Consider the following 12,782-nt stretch of genomic DNA (forward strand, 5'->3'; position numbering starts at 1 on the left):
TAAAAATGTCTTCAACGTGCACAAAGCCACTTCTCTACCTCCGCATCACCCATGCGATTATGTGAAAGACCTTTTGCCTGGAACTTCTCCACCTAAGCGACTTTTTTTCCATGTTTGCACCAGAATGCTTGGCCATCCAGAAATATATCGATGATGCATTAAGAGTCAGAATTATCCCTCCATCTTCAGTAAATGCCAAAGCAGGCTTCTCTTTTGTTAGGAAAAAGAATGTTTTTTTAAATTATTTACAAAGATCTTGAAATTGGCAAGAAACATGTCAGATCAGTGATCCTTTGGGTCTTGCAGAATAACTTGTTTGATTAGGCAGAAAAGAGTTCCACTATTCCACTACCTCTCTCTTAGGATTTTTTATTTTCCCCGATCAGATCTCCATGGATCCCGAGAAGGTTTCAGCAGTGGCTAACTGGCCAGAACCCAAGGTCAGAAGGCAGCTACAACAATTTTTTGGATTCGCAGATTAACTTTAACAGGAGGTTCATCAGAAGCTATAGCTAGGCTGCTGCTCCCCTTCACATTCTCATGTCCTCCAAGATCAAGTTCATTTGGAATGAGCAATCAGGTCAAGGCATTCATGAATTCAAGAGATTGAATTGAATTCATTCACGTCTGCACTGATTTTTCATTATCCCTGGTGTCACTTGACAGTTCATTGTGGAAGTGAATGCTTCAGATATTGGAGTTGGTGCTGCGCTCAGTAAAAGGTATGTTAATAAGGTTTATCCATGGGACAAACTTTTTAAGAAGTTTGTCTTCTACAGTCAGAAATTGTGATGCGGGGCACCATGGGCTTTTAGGCTCTCAAATTAGCTTCAGAGGAATTTAGACACTGGTTGGGTGGAGCAGAGATGCCTTTTTGCAGTTTTAGAAGGAGTTATGCCACCTATTAGGAATCCTGGTGGGCCTGTCACCCATAGACTAACAGACCCATTTTACACCGTTTATGGATTCCAATCACAGGTGTTCACCATTCAGGAGAAGAAATCCAACGAACCATCTGGCCATGCAGAAGCTATTTTTTGTCAATGCATCTGGAGAAAAGCCAGAAGGAATCTTTTTGCAACCTCAGGCATCTAGTTTAAGATGGCCCATTGCCACCATTCGTCTGCTCACATACGGAGCCAGGCAGAGGGTATGGCTATCCACTAGGTACATCCCTCTCAGGTTGGACTGTAAGAAGCTCACCTCTTGATTCATTAGTTCATTCCCAATCTTAAAATGGGTGAACCTGTTGGCGGTCCACTTCAGGTCTTTTGTCATTACTGTGTATGTTAGATGAGGCTGAAACATATTCAGAGTGTTTAATGACATACGATACAGGATCTCTGTTACCAGCTGATTAATTATTACTTTCTTATATCCAAAAGATTTCACATGAAATGACCTATTCTACTGAATGTGAATATAGAGGATTCATTTATTAACTTCAAAAACAAAAGTTGTTTTGTTTATAAAATGCAGTGGCTCATATATTAATAAAGAGCATGGGGATAAGCCAGGTTAATAGATATCATAATTACTCTGTTTATAAACTGGGACACGTTGAAAGTGTCACTAGCCTGCATAAACTTGTCATTTCAGTGGCAGATCCCGTTTTCAGATATGTTTTTGGCTGTGCCACTTTGTGTTTTAGAATGTTTCAGTTATGTTTAAAGAGTGCTTTACTAAGAGAGATTCTCTACAAATGTAGATGGCATTCATCTGACAATTTCCAATTTCCTTAAAAATTGCAACTATTTATAAAACTTTAAGACACTTTCTCCTTGGCACTTCAGGCACAGTCTCCATTTCACTGATGGATTAGCTGTCATATTACGACATCACAGTGTTTCTGTCAGGATTTGGAGTTCTGCTGCCTGCTGCTTACACCTTTTCGACACTAGGTGCCGCCAGTAGGAGTGTACCTGAGGCGACAGGTGTTGTGCATCTACTCATCAGCTGGGAAGCATATAGAGGAAGGTTGCCAACACCTCGGCGCCCGAGTGTTTTTGCCTCTGTGGTAATTTCTGGCCAGCTCTGAAATCTTTGCATGATTTTTACCATGGATATCTTTTGAAGGATCTGTTGTTGCGAACTCTAATTTGCTTTGTTACCTGTTCCAGGTGTGAATCCTACCTGATCTGTTCCAGTCCTCTGTAGTGGCTAAGGCTACTTCCTGATCTAGTCTGTGCATGGCAAGCTGAACTCCTTTCCTGACATTTATTCTCTCCCTGGCGGGTTATTCCGGAATCTCCAGTAAGATACGTTTATGTTGGTTCATGTTTCTGAGGTTCAGCTATTTATCTTTTCTCTTTGTGTTTTCACAGTAAGGAAGATTAGACTCATCGCTCCTGTTGTTCCTGATCATCTTTCAGTAAAAACTTATTCCTTTTACAAAGTTTTCTGAGAGTCTCTGCATGTGGGTTAAGTCGGCTGTAAAAATCATGACAGATTCTTTCACTTTTAGACATCTCTGTTGTCCACCTTAAACTAGTTTTTCTCCCTTATCTCAGCACTGATTCTTAAGCTGTAATTATGTACAGTAAACAGACACACAATGCAAAAAATAACCATACTTTTGGAATTTTGTTTTATTACTGTTATGTAGGAAAAACTATATTGGTGTATCAGGAATGTATTTGTTTCATGAAGAAGTCAGTCTCATATTTGCTGAAAAAATCAAATTAAAATAATTTGTTGCGGATTTTAAAGAAGGAATTAAGATTATTAAATTTATTAAAACTCAAAAGGTTTATTTAAAATGGTAAATGGACTGAACTTATATAGTGCTTTTCCAGTCATACAGACCACTCAAAGCACTTTACACTAGAGCCACATTCACCCAATTGCACTCACTAACGCTCACACATTCATACACCGATACGCAGATCGGTAGGCAACTTGAGGTTAAGTGCCTTGCACAGGGGCACATCGGCATACGGCAGAAGGAAGCTGGAATCGAAACCAAACCCTTCTGATTGCAAGATGACTACTCTTCCTACTGAACCACAGTTGCCTTAAAACATTAAAACAAACAACTATGTCTATAAATGTGAACAAACATTTCCTTTTTTTTTTTTCAATACACTCACTTTTTATGTTTCCAATACACACCTGAACACAATCTTAACACCAAGGAAGAAATTAAAAATATATGCATTTCATGTTGGCGGATCATGCCCAGGGATGCAGAGCTTCAAAATGCAAAAAGTAAAAATCTCTCTGAATGTTTGTGTCAGGAACTAAAACTTTAGTGTCTGGATTTTGCATTTTGAAGTTGAAATGCTACCTGGATATTATCCAGCCACACAAAATGTGAATACTTGCAACTTTCCCAGCCTTAAGATTTTGATAATGACAAAATTACCCAAAATAATCAAAGTTTTAATTTCAAACATGAAGTTTCTCTCTTTTTTTTTTTTCAAATTTACTTTATTCAATTCAATGTCGTCTCAAGGTACTTCACAGAAGTCAGGTACATATATTCCAATTAATCCTAACCATTGAACAGTTCAGTCAGATTCAGTTATTTATTCAAATTGGATAAAACGTTTTTCGATCTAAGGTGTTGGACTTATGATTATTGATTAATTAATCTTGATCAATAATTATAATTAAAAATCATAATTTGACAAAATTAATTTCTTAACCAAAATCCTCATTTATGAATCGAGACCAGAGATGTCTTCTGGTGTTGTAATTGTGGCTCAACGCCTTTGATAATTACAACCGTTAAATACTCAGTTATAATAACTATTACCAGAGATGTCACTGTTTAATCGACCATTTCTGCCGAAACGTGTGAAACTTTTAACCTTATCTTGACTGACGAATCACTCTTGCACAAAATAAACACAGAACGCCTTCTGTTACCATCTATGTGAATATTTATTAAATCACAGCGTGATACAATCCGTTCTTCCGATTTAATAATCTTCACCTACTCAAACGTGCAAAGTTGTACAAAAAAGGGGTAAAATATCTAACTAAAGAAAAATAAAGCAAAACAGCAGTGGGATCAAACCACCAGTTATGGCAAAATTGATAATATGACAAAAGGGCTGTGGTGGTGAGGATGTTGGGGCGCAGTTCCACTGTAACTCAGTTATACTCGGTCATAAAACTTCCCCCAACTCTGCGAGGTGAGCAGACAAAGGGTTATAAAATTTTGGCGGCAAGCTAGCAAGCAGTAAGGTTGTAGACAAAGAAAATGGGGAATTTCACCATGAGGTTATTTTAACAGTCCAGTCTCACAGTGTACCTGCGCTTGCTCCCAGGTGGTAAATAACCCCGCAAAGCACACACAAAGATAGGTAGCACAGCGGCCTCCAGATGTCCAACACGGCACATCAAAGTTTCAATAACAAGGTTACACGCACATATCATTCAAAAAAACATTAGATTAAATAGCAAATCTCATCACACTAAAACCTCCTGTACCCTGCCCAGGCTTTCTAAAAAAGAAATAAAAATAAAGGATGGGTATTACTTGTTGTTGGCTTTCTTCTGAGCGGGGTCGAGAGAGGAAGGGGAAAGTTGGAAGTTACTGTGCATCCACAGTTAACTTCAGGAAAAGCGGTCAATCTTCGTCCTCTGCCCTCCTTGGCGAAAGGGAAAAATATAATCTGACCATCAAAGTCGACTAGGATAAAACACGGTGGCGGTTCGTCTCCTCGAAACTCCGTGTTTTTAGTTACGTGTTAAACTCACGTCTTCGATCGGCAAAGTGAAATTTCTGGCCTTCTTAGTCCAGAAACCTCAGTTATGAATTGTTCGTTGGCCAACGAGAGAGAATAAATGAGATCATGCAACGTGCAAATGGTTCAATATTCAGCAAACAAGTGGTCCAACAAAGGAAACCCAGCAGATTGCATCCAGTCAGTGACTTGCAGCATTCCCTCCTCCTAGATGAGCATGAAGAGACAGTGGACAGTCATTGGCGTTGACTTTGCAGCAATCCCTCATACTGAGCATGCATGTAGCGACAGTGGAGAGGAAAAACTCCCTTTTAACAGGAAGAAACCTCCAGCAGAACCAGGCTCAGTGTGAGCAGCAATCTGCCACGACCCACTGGGGGTTTGAGAGAACAGAGCAGAGACAAAAAAGAACACAGAAGCACCGATTCTTTATTTTTATTTATCAATCTTATAGAGAAATTAAATGTCATCATAACTCCTAATATACAGGTTTCTTTAAATCGTTGTTGCTGATGGCTGTGGGCAAATAGGATCTTCTGGAGCATTCAGTATTACATTGGATCTGAAGAAGCCTTTGACTGTGAGCCGTCTGTTGTTGTATAACAGTCTCATGAGGAGAGTGCTAAGGATTGTTATGTTCATAAAGGACCCTTTTTTGCACAATTATCTTCAGAGGTTCCAGAGTTGTCACAGGAAGAGAGCCAGTCTTCATTATCAGTTTGTTGAGCTTTTTTTTTTGAAGTTACTGACTCTGGTGCCGCTACCTCAACAGATAATGGAAAACTCTCCACAACAGACTTATAGAAGATATGCAACATCTTGCAACACTGAAGGACAAAAGCTCCCTTAAGAAGTACAGTCCGCTTTGTCCCTTCTTGTAGACTGCTTTACTGTTGCATCTCCAGTCTAGTCTGTTGTCTAGGTGAACCTGGAGTCTTGTACTCCTCCAAGACTGCCACTTCTTCTCCCATTAAAGAAATAGTGTTTGACTCATTCCTGTTTCTCTTGAAATCTTCAGTCATCTTCTTTGTTTTGTTCACCATTAAGATAAAATGACTGTCCCTACACCGTGCTAAAAAGTGGTCATCCAACACTCTGTATTCAGCATCTTTTCCATCTGTGATACACCTGTCAACTGCAGAGTAATTTGAATATTTCTGAAAATGACAGTGCTGCCTGCTTTGTCCAGATGACACTGGCTTTGTAAAAGCAGGTATGATGGCATCTTCAACCCCATGGTGATAAGCAAGCTGCAGGGGGCCCTGATATCTGTTTGTATGCTGACTCAGATGGGCCAATGAGAATCTCTCTTGGACCTTCATGATGTGGGATGTCAGGTCTATAGTCATTGAGGACCAAGGAATGAGCTTTCTTTGGTATTGGAATTCGGCATGATGTCTTCCACGACGCTGGAACTTTCTCCTGAATCAGTCTAAGGTTTAAGAAGTGCTGTTGAAAAGGTGCTTACGACATGCAATCAGATTGGTTTCCTTAAACGTTTTACCAATTTAGGTAAATAAATATGTATGCAACATCGAAAATATTTCTATCACGACCAGAGACAGAGAACCCAAATTCAGCCAAACACAAAGTGATAAGTAAAAAGGTTTATTCAGTAACTCAGGATCAGAAAGCAGGAGAACAGCAGTCAGCTTCCAGGAACCACTGAGAACAGAGACTAGATAGTGGCTGAATAAAACTCAGGATTTGAAAAGAGTTAGATAAAGCCGCTAACCTTCTCAGTCTGGGGATGAGGCACAGAATCCAGAGAAGGAAGCGTCCAACAGACTGAAGTCTGATTGCCGACTGATCCAAATCCTCCGAGGAATCAGCTGAAGCTGTGACAGGAACACAGAGAGCTGTGATTGTCCTCTTGACAATAATTCCTGGCAGACTTGAGAGTCAGGCGTGCTCAGACTGAATAAACCAGTGGTTAGGCTGAGGCATAAATCCAGGGACAGAAACAGGGTTAAATTCCAGGGCTAGAGGCGTCAGACAAGGGGCAGGCAGAGGCATAAAACCAGAGGCAGAAAACAGTCAAAATCCAGAAATGCAATCTGTCAGACAAGGAGCAGACAGGCAGGCAAAATCCGTGAGGCAAGGCAAGGTCAGAGAACAAGATCAGTCAGGAAGGACCGGTGGATAACTACTCAGAAATGTTTTCGAAAATCTGGCACCGTCTGCCTGTCAGATGGCTGTATATAACTGCAGCTCCACAGGTGTGTGGCATGATGGTGATTGCAGTGCAGCGCAACAGCAGACAGGTGAAGCAGATGAGTTAATTGAATGAGTGAGAGCAGAGCAGGCAGACAGGCCAGAATAATAACAACTTGTTCTTTTGTTATTATTCTTCTTAGATTTTGAATCATGCTTCTGTTATTTTCCTGGTCATGCTTTAGTTTTGTCGTCATGTTTTGTCAAGTTTGGTTATGCTTTAGCTTCATGTTTTTCTAGTTTGGTTATTAGAGTCTCTGTTTTTGCCGCAGCCACGTTTTGTTCTGTCAATTAAGTTTATTCGGCTCACCTGTTCAAGTTAATCTGTCTCCTTGTTCCACCTGGTTTTCACGCCATATATTCACACCTGTTTGGTTAGTCTTCGCGGAAACATCTTTCACTCTCATGCTCATGTCTAGTTCTCATGCTCAAGTCTTGTTTTTTTTTATCATGCCATGCCTGTCTTGCCTGCCCGTTTGTTTTGTTCCTGCCTCCTGTAGTGAGTGAGTTTTTTTGTTATAAAATCTGTTGCACTTACCATCACGCTGCCTGCTCGTCTGCATTCTGGGTCCAATTCCAAGCAAACCGTGACAGAACCGTGACAGTGAAGCATTATGGCTAACGCCAAAATATATATATATATATAAACTTTATTGGTTGCAATGGACACGGAGACGGAAATGAAAAGGAGAGAGAAAAAAAAAAGCAAGAAAGACAGAGAGGAGCCCCAGCAGGATCACCACCGTGACTACTGTAAACTCGCCAAAGAAGAGCAGAGGAAATATATAGTGCAGAAGCCCCTGGGAGCTGCAGCTGTGAGCCCACAGGCCGTCTATGCTGGAGCAGATCCAGTCATTGACTCAGAGATCCGAGACCCTAGGGACCCCCCCCAAGCACCAATACACCAGGGGGCAGAGACCTCAGCCACTGCCAGGGAGTGTAGCGGGGAGAAAATAGGCCCCACATTTGATGGGGGACTAAACTGATCCACAAGAGGGAGCAGCCCAACACCCAACCTGACACACACACACTCACACACACAGTCACAATCAAACATTCTCAACCTCATGCCTCACACCCACACACCCAATGTAAAGACACAGAACAATGGATGTTGTACACTCACTCACACTCCCCATACATATCAGCCCAGGAGGTGGTCCCATTTCTGTGGAGACAGACAGACCACCCCAGCACCAGCCCAGACTGGTGCCGGCAACACCCAAACCAGAACGACCCCAGCCCCCAAAGACCCCCATCCGGAGAGGGTGCCATCAGCAAAAGAGGGGAATATCTATCTAAACGAGCTCGCCAACCAGAGCCGTCCCAGGACGACAACATCCCAACCCCAAATACATTCCAATCTCAACATTCCAATGAGCCCCCCACCCCCCATAAACCCCAACATGAATTTCCCCACAGGGCCACCCCCAACCAGGACACAGATTTTGAACACATGCCCCAAACCCAAATGCCATGAATCTTCTCCCCACAGGGGCACACCTGCACAGATTGGCTCCACCCCCGAAAAGCTGATGAAGACACATCTACACAGCGCAAACTCCACACACAGTCCTGCTCTAAGCACCCCGACCGCATCCTGCCCTCCACCACGCAGAGCACCACCGAGTACCATACTCACAACTGACACCCCGACTCTACAACAAGACGGGAGAAACTCACCTGGTAAGAAGTCCCAGGCCTGCAGCACACACCCAGGGCGGGCGGCCTCCAGCATGCCCCCTCAACCTTACAAACAAACAAATTGTTAAATGGATTTTGCTTGATAATCCTCTAAAGGCTGTGGGTATCCCTGTAACTGGTGAAGCTTTTCCTACCATACTTTTTCCTTCCACTTAACTTTTTATGATGCTGCTTGGATATAGCACTTCAGTTTCTTTAGCAATGACCTTTTATGGCTCACCTTCCTTGTGAAGGGTGTCAATGACTATCTTCTGGACATGTGTCCGGACAGCAGTCTTCCCCATGACTGTGTAGGCCAGATTACAGCCATTGCACAACATTAAAAATACCTATTTTTAAGTTGGTGTTCTGTAAAATTCTAATTCTCTGACACATTGAATTTTGGGTTTATCATTATCTGTAAGACATAATCATCAAAATTACAAGAAAAGAAGGCCTACAGTATTTCACTTCATGTGTAAGGGATCTATATAATTCATGAGTCATTTTCTGAAATCAGTGACAAAAAATATTCTCAATATTCTAATTTTATGAGATGTACCTGTAAATACCACAAGCTTTTTTTTTTTTTTTTTGCAATTTTAAGCATTGTAAAGAAAGCAATACTTAAGAACGGAAGAATAAATATTTAGTACCGGTCAGCGCTTAAAGTTGGGCGGACGAGAAAGGGTTTAGAGGCTGGTAGCACTTCCTTGGGCCTTCTCGTTCCTGTTGCTCTAGGTAGTCTGGAACGTCCCTAAATCCTCCTGGACATGTCCCAGCGGGATGGTTTCTGACATGTGGGGGTGCTCTTTGCCATTGCCTGGGAACTCTGGGTCATGATTAGCCATGGTCTCTGCTGTGGTGGTGTGGGTTCTGGTGGGACATGGCATGGGCCACTTGGAGAGATGAGGATTCCAGGCAGGAGATTCATGCTGCCACCTTGGCACCTATCCTCTCTTGCCTAAAAGGCAACACTACGCATCAGTTGGGTAATGGGGTGTGGACCACCAATCAGCAAATGACTGGTGGTTTGAGAAGACAGAGCATAATTGTGAGTTAAACAACAAAATCATTCTGCTTTGAATGTCTGAAAGAGAATAAAAAGTAATTCAAAGAAGGAAAGCCTTTTGATCCTTCAGTTTCTCACACGGAGTGCATTGCTTTGGAGTCAATAATCAAGATTATTAATTTATAATCAAGTTGAGCTATTTACTCAGTCACAGATCCAAACTGGATTTTCTTGAATCTGACTCCTACATTCACATTAATCAGCGGAGCCTTTTGCCTCTTAAACATTCAAGGTTACAGCACTGTACTCCGCTCTACCTCGATATACTCCGCACAAAACCTGTTGTGTTTCCATTGACAGCTAGAGGTGGGGCTGCAAGCCCTATCTCCAGTGCTCAGCATCATGTGCAATGCAAAATGAACACTCACCATAGAACATCAAGTCCTCTTAAAACAGCGAGGTTCCGGAATCCAGGCCACCCTCCTGTCCACAGCTTGCAGGACAATGGCCATAAATGATCCGTTATTTTGAACCACCTCCACGGCTTTGGTTTGACCCATTCCAGCCATTGTGGTCCTTCATATTTTTGTAGTTGCTCTCGAGTTTTTAGAGCTTTTTCCAGTGTTGCGATGTGTGGTAAAACCTGTGGTTTGTCTTTATCACCGCTAACTCGCCAAACACTTTCTCATGCTGCTGACATACGGCTGACGACTCTGATGGCCAATCAGTGAACAATGATCAGTTCATGTCACCTTTCGACCTTACTTAGCCCTAATGGGACTTACTAACAAGCAGGGACCTAGTAAGCCTGTACCGAGCAAGAAAAGCCAGTTATAGAAACGGTTGCAAAATGTGTTAAGTGGAGTGGAGCCGGCCAAAGTAGCACCCGTGAAAAAGTGGCATTTGTTTCTGGCTGTAAAGATCTCTCAGAGGCCAGAAAGCAGCTTTGGTCCAGCTTGTTGGATGACTATGCAATTCCTCACTTTGGATTCAGAACCCATGTATTACCAAGACTTGCTGAGTTAAGTTTGAACCTATTTACCCAGCTGAAAGGGAGAGAGAAAAAAAAGCAAAAAAGCAGGAAGACAGGAATTCCATATAGAATATAAACAGAATATACACTGCTCAAAGAAATAAAGGGAACACTCAAATAACACATCCTAGATCTGAATGAATGAAATATTCTCATTAAATACTTTGTTCTGTACAAAGTTGAATGTGCTGACAACAAAATCACACAAAAATAATCAATGGAAATCAAATTTATTAACCAATGGGGGCCTGGATTTGGTGTCACACACAAAATTAAAGTGGAAAAACACACTACAGGCTGATCCAAGTTTGATGTAATGTCCTTAAAACAAGTCAAAATGAGGCTCAGTATTGTGTGTGGCCTCCACGTGCCTGTATGACCTCCCTACAACACCTGGGCATGCTCCTGATGAGACGGCAGATGGTCTCCTGAGGGATCTCCTCCCAGACCTGGAATAAAGCATCTGCCAACTCCTGAACAGTCTGTGGTGCAACGTGACGTTGGTGGATGGAGCGAGACATGATGTCCCAGATGTGCTCAATTGGATTCAGGTCTGGGGAACGGGCGGGCCACTCCATAGCTTCAATGTCTTCATCTTGCAGGAACTGCTGACACACTCCAGCCACATGAGGTCTAGCATTGTCCTGCATTAGGAGGAACCCAGGGCCAACCGCACCAACATATGGTCTCACAAGGTGTCTGAGGATCTCATCTCACAGCAAACCTTCTCGCCACAGCTCGCATTGATGTGCCATCCTGGATGAGCTGCACTACCTGAGCCACTTGTGTGGGTTGTAGAGTCTGTCTCATGCTACCACGAGTGTGAAAGCACCACCAACATTCAAAAGTGACCAAAACATCAGCCAGAAAGCATAGGTACTGAGAAGTGGTCTGTGGTCCGCACCTGCAGAACCACTCCTTTACTGAGTGTGTCTTGCTAATCTCCAAAGATTTCCCCCTGTTGTCTATTCCATTTGCACAACAGCATGTGAATTTGATTGTCAATCAGTGTTGCTTCCTAAGTGGACAGTTTGATTTCACAGAGGTTTGATTTACTTGGAGTTATACTGTGTTGTTTAAGTGTTCCCTTTATTTTTTTGAGCAGTATATATAAATGTACAGTGCAAGACGAAACATTTGCAAACGAATTGGACCAGGTTGATCAGGTATGGTTTGGATTGGTAGGGCAGAATTGCTTAGTGGATTGTTTTTGGTGTTTTTTTAATCCAATATTTTTCAAAAGTTCCTAAATTTACAAGTTAAATATTCAGATTCCCACCCATTCCCTTTTAACTCTGCCACATATAAAAATTACACTATTCTGTTCTAGATCCAATTTGTCTCTGTCTGCTTAAAGAATCTTCTAGACCTCTTTCAGTATGGCAAATGCTGGAGAGACTAATAGTTAATAGTAGGATCAGACAACTAAACAATGCAGCTGGTTTCATGCTCAAACTGAGAATATAACATCAGAAGCTCCAAATGCTATTTCCTATACAAGGAAAAGACAAGCATAAGAACAAACAACCGTTTGTGTGCTCTATTTGCAAACCGCAGACGAAGCAGTTTGTTTGTCTATACCAAACAGCCACTATTGCACACACTGCCACAGCTGCCATTGTTTGCTTCAACCCTTTTGGCCTTGGTGCATCATTCCCAGTGCTATTCATCAGGTTTTAACTTAAGAGTGACAATAATTACTTGGTTTATAGCGGATTTAGGCCAAGTTATGACGTTTATGATTCATAACTTTACTTATCTGCGGCAATATGCCAGAGTCACTTACCAGTTTACCAAACATGAAAACAGAGACCAACAAACCAAACAAACACATAATCTTTAAAGAGGTATTAAACAGAATAACACAAAATAAAAATTAACTTTACCTCTTTATTAACAGCACAGTTTACCTGGACAGTAACCTGCTTATTGTTGTCATCACCTTACACCGACATGCAATACGTCAGAAGTTCACTTCTTACTATGCAGGTAAACTAACTTTCTGGATGGTTGCTTATATAAGAAAAAAGAAGAATTTGTTTTGTTGCATACGTCACAGATTTTGTAATTTACATCTACCTAACGTTGTTCATGGAGGACTCATCTGCTTCTTTACTATTTATACATACAGTGGCTCTCAGAAGGG

General features: G+C 41.8%; 1 long non-coding RNA gene across 1 annotated transcript; it reads left to right on the forward strand.

The window, feature by feature from the left end:
• Positions 1-1,859: 1,859 nt before the first annotated feature.
• LOC124878777 lies at positions 1,860-2,567 on the forward strand. Its single transcript, XR_007040856.1, has 2 exons — positions 1,860-2,253; positions 2,325-2,567. It is a non-coding gene; the product is annotated as an uncharacterized LOC124878777 (long non-coding RNA).
• Positions 2,568-12,782: the final 10,215 nt, after the last annotated feature.

Source organism: Girardinichthys multiradiatus, chromosome 13, assembly GCF_021462225.1.
Source record: "Girardinichthys multiradiatus isolate DD_20200921_A chromosome 13, DD_fGirMul_XY1, whole genome shotgun sequence".
In the NCBI taxonomy this organism is placed as follows: domain Eukaryota; kingdom Metazoa; phylum Chordata; class Actinopteri; order Cyprinodontiformes; family Goodeidae; genus Girardinichthys; species Girardinichthys multiradiatus.